Source organism: Bubalus bubalis, chromosome 8 (assembly GCF_019923935.1).
Source record: "Bubalus bubalis isolate 160015118507 breed Murrah chromosome 8, NDDB_SH_1, whole genome shotgun sequence".
NCBI lineage: Eukaryota > Metazoa > Chordata > Mammalia > Artiodactyla > Bovidae > Bubalus > Bubalus bubalis.
The window spans coordinates 38865894-38869023 of record NC_059164.1 but is presented as its reverse complement, the minus strand read 5'-3'; the positions used below and the strand labels follow the sequence as shown (position 1 = coordinate 38869023).

The 3130-nt window shown below is 39.9% G+C and overlaps 1 pseudogene; it reads left to right on the top strand.

Annotated features, from left to right (window-relative positions):
* The first annotated feature begins 572 nt into the window (after positions 1-572).
* Positions 573-1865, top strand: LOC102409308 (annotated as a pseudogene).
* The last annotated feature ends 1265 nt before the right edge of the window (positions 1866-3130 follow it).

Below are 3130 nucleotides of genomic sequence, written 5' to 3'. Positions count from 1 at the left end.
TTTCTTTTCTATATTTTTGATGCACATATAGTACAGTACCACACAGAAATCCATATAAAATATGTAAAAAACATCTATTGGAGTTGTTGCTCTACATTTATTTCCTTATAGGATCACATAATGAAAAAGGTTTGGAGAATAATAATGTAACAAAATGACATCATTGTACATTATTTGGCTTTTCAGTAAAGGTATTGATATAATCACAATATAGCATGGCTTATAGTTTATTAAGTTTTAGAATTGAGTTATTAGAATGAAATTATGGTTACCACTAGAGACTGAGACTGAGATGAGTGGTGGGTGCCATGGGACCAGGTAAAAGACTGCTTTTTTTCATTATAAGCTCTTACGTACTAAATTAGTTCCATCATGGTTGTATATTATGTAGAAATTTCAAAGAAAACTGTTGTTTACTTCCTTAATTGAGTTTAAAGTTGGCTTTTGTGCTGTAATGGTGACTCATGTGGTATATTAGCTATATATAATTAATGTGATATGTGCATCAAGAAATTAGGCAGGCAGCGGCTGCGCGTAGGAGCGAGGTGCTTGCTGGGGCTGGGGTGCGGTCCCTGCAGTTCCCTGTGGGGAGGCGCCGTCGCCATTGCCACCTCGCTCGGTGAGCGCGTCCCGCTCGCCGAGCAGGGCCGCAGCCGACCGCCGGCACCATGGGCCAGTGTGGCATCACCTCCTCCAAGACCGCGCTGGTGTTTCTCAACCTCATCTTCTGGGGAGCCGCTGGCATTTTATGCTATGTTGGAGCCTATGTCTTCATCACTTACGACGACTATGACCACTTCTTTGAAGATGTGTACACTCTCATCCCTGCTGTGGTGATCATAGCTGTCGGGGCCCTGCTCTTCATTACTGGGCTAATTGGTTGCTGTGCCACAATCCGGGAAAGCCGCTGTGGACTTGCCACGTTTGTCATCATCCTACTCTTGGTTTTTGTCACAGAAGTTGTTGTTGTGGTTTTGGGATATGTTTACAGAGCAAAGGTGGAAAATGAAGTTGATCGCAGCATTCAGAAGGTATATAAGACCTACAATGGAACCAACCCTGATGCTGCTAGCCGGGCCATTGACTATGTTCAGAGACAGCTGCACTGTTGTGGAATTCACAACTATTCAGACTGGGAAAATACAGACTGGTTCAAAGAAACCAAAAACCAGAGCGTCCCTCTTAGTTGTTGCAGAGAGACAGCCAGCAGCTGTTAACGGCAGTCTGGCCAACCCCTCTGATCTCTATGCTGAGGGGTGTAAGGCTCTATCTAGTTGTGAAGAAGCTACAAGAAATCATGATGCATGTTATCTGGGCAGCACTGGCATTTGCAGCTATTCAGCTGCTGGGCATGCTGTGTGCCTGCATCGTGTTGTACAGAAGGAGTAGAGATCCTGCTTATGAGCTCCTCATCACCGGCGGAGCCTATGCGTAGTAGATAACTCAAGCCTGAGCTTTTTAGTGTTGTTCTGATTTGGAAGGTGAATTGAGCAGGTCCACTGCTATTGGCCTCCTGAGTTCATTTAGTTAAAGCACACATACACAGGTGTTGGACGGAGCAGCTTGACTCTTCATTTGTCTACCTTCTTACCTACCCACCTGTGACTTTTTTTTTTCCCTGTGTTTTAGCTGACTCTCCATGTCTGTAAGTGTTTTGAGTATGGCGGTAAATGTTCTAATCTCAGAACCGTTTGTGAGTTGCGTAGTGTGGTAGAATTAAAGGTTGACGTGGCCCTGCTTCTGTCACCTCCAAGCATAACGGGACTGCTGCTGTAGTATCACCAGGTCCTTTCAGTCTTCACAGTGGGGAACTCTTGGCCAAAGGTTTTGGAGGGGGGGGGGAAGGAGGCAGTCAGCTGTCTGGTTAAAGTTAATACCAGACAATGCCCCTCATCAGTGTCCTTTTTAAAAATATATACTATAGTCCAGTAAGATAGCAACTGTACAAAATGGCTAAGATAGATTTTAGAATCATACCTCGTGTATCTTGGTTCATCTTCAAAATCAGACTGATCTTTGAAATTAGCGGTTTTTAATCAAAGCTGGCTTTATAGGAAGAGTATAATGTATGCACTACTGTTTTAAAACAATTAGTGTGAGTGTGTGCGTGTATTTTTGTATGATTGAGCCCATTCATTGTAAGTCTAAACTCGTTAGAAATAATGTACCCATGTAGACTAGCAAAATAGTATGTAGATGTGATCTGTTGTAAATAGAAAAATCTAATTCAATAAACTCTGTATCACCCCCTCAAAAAAAAAAAAAAAGAAATTAGGCAATTATTCTGACTTAGTGACTGAATAACAAATTTCCCAACTATTCCATTCATTACAATAATTCAAAATATTTGTTAGAAATATACAATTCCAAGTCCCCTCTTGTAAAGATATTTATTTAGGCAATGTGGGGCCTAAATAAGTTTAGGTAGATAATCTTCTGATTAGAAAAACTTGGGAAACATTTCTCCTGAATACACTTAATGAATTCTTAATGGAAACCTGAAATTGTTATTTTGACAAATTTTCTGTGGGACACATGATGCCTAATCTAGATTTGTCAGTTAAATTTAAAATTAACATGATACTTTTAATTATACATGTCATAGTCAAAGTATGTAATGAATAAGATAAGTAGTAGATACGCTTTATTGTTTCATTTTTTGTTTTATTTACATTTTATTCCAAACTCAGCCAATGTAATGCTTCTCTCCACCTACATACCAATTTTTTGATGCTTCTCTTCAAATATAGTTAGCATCCAAGGAACAAACAACTTATTCTTACTGTTGCTTCTCTCATTCTTATTATTAGATCCTGTTTCACGTCTTTCACCTTCACCCTTCAGAGTTCTGCTCACTTATACCTTCTGATGGGATACACTGACTATTCATAAACTAGTAATCAGTACTTGAACAAGAAAGATATTAAGTGTCGATCCCTTTTCATAGGGCAGTGCTTCTTAACCCTGGTTGCACATTATAATCATCTAAGGGATATATAGGGTTTTAACACACTTCAGTCCTGGTGAAGGAGATCTTCTTTGAGTAGGATATGGATATCAGAATGTTTAACATAAGACTGATAACTCTTATTTACAGATGAAGAAACTCAAGTTCAGATGGACCGAGTGC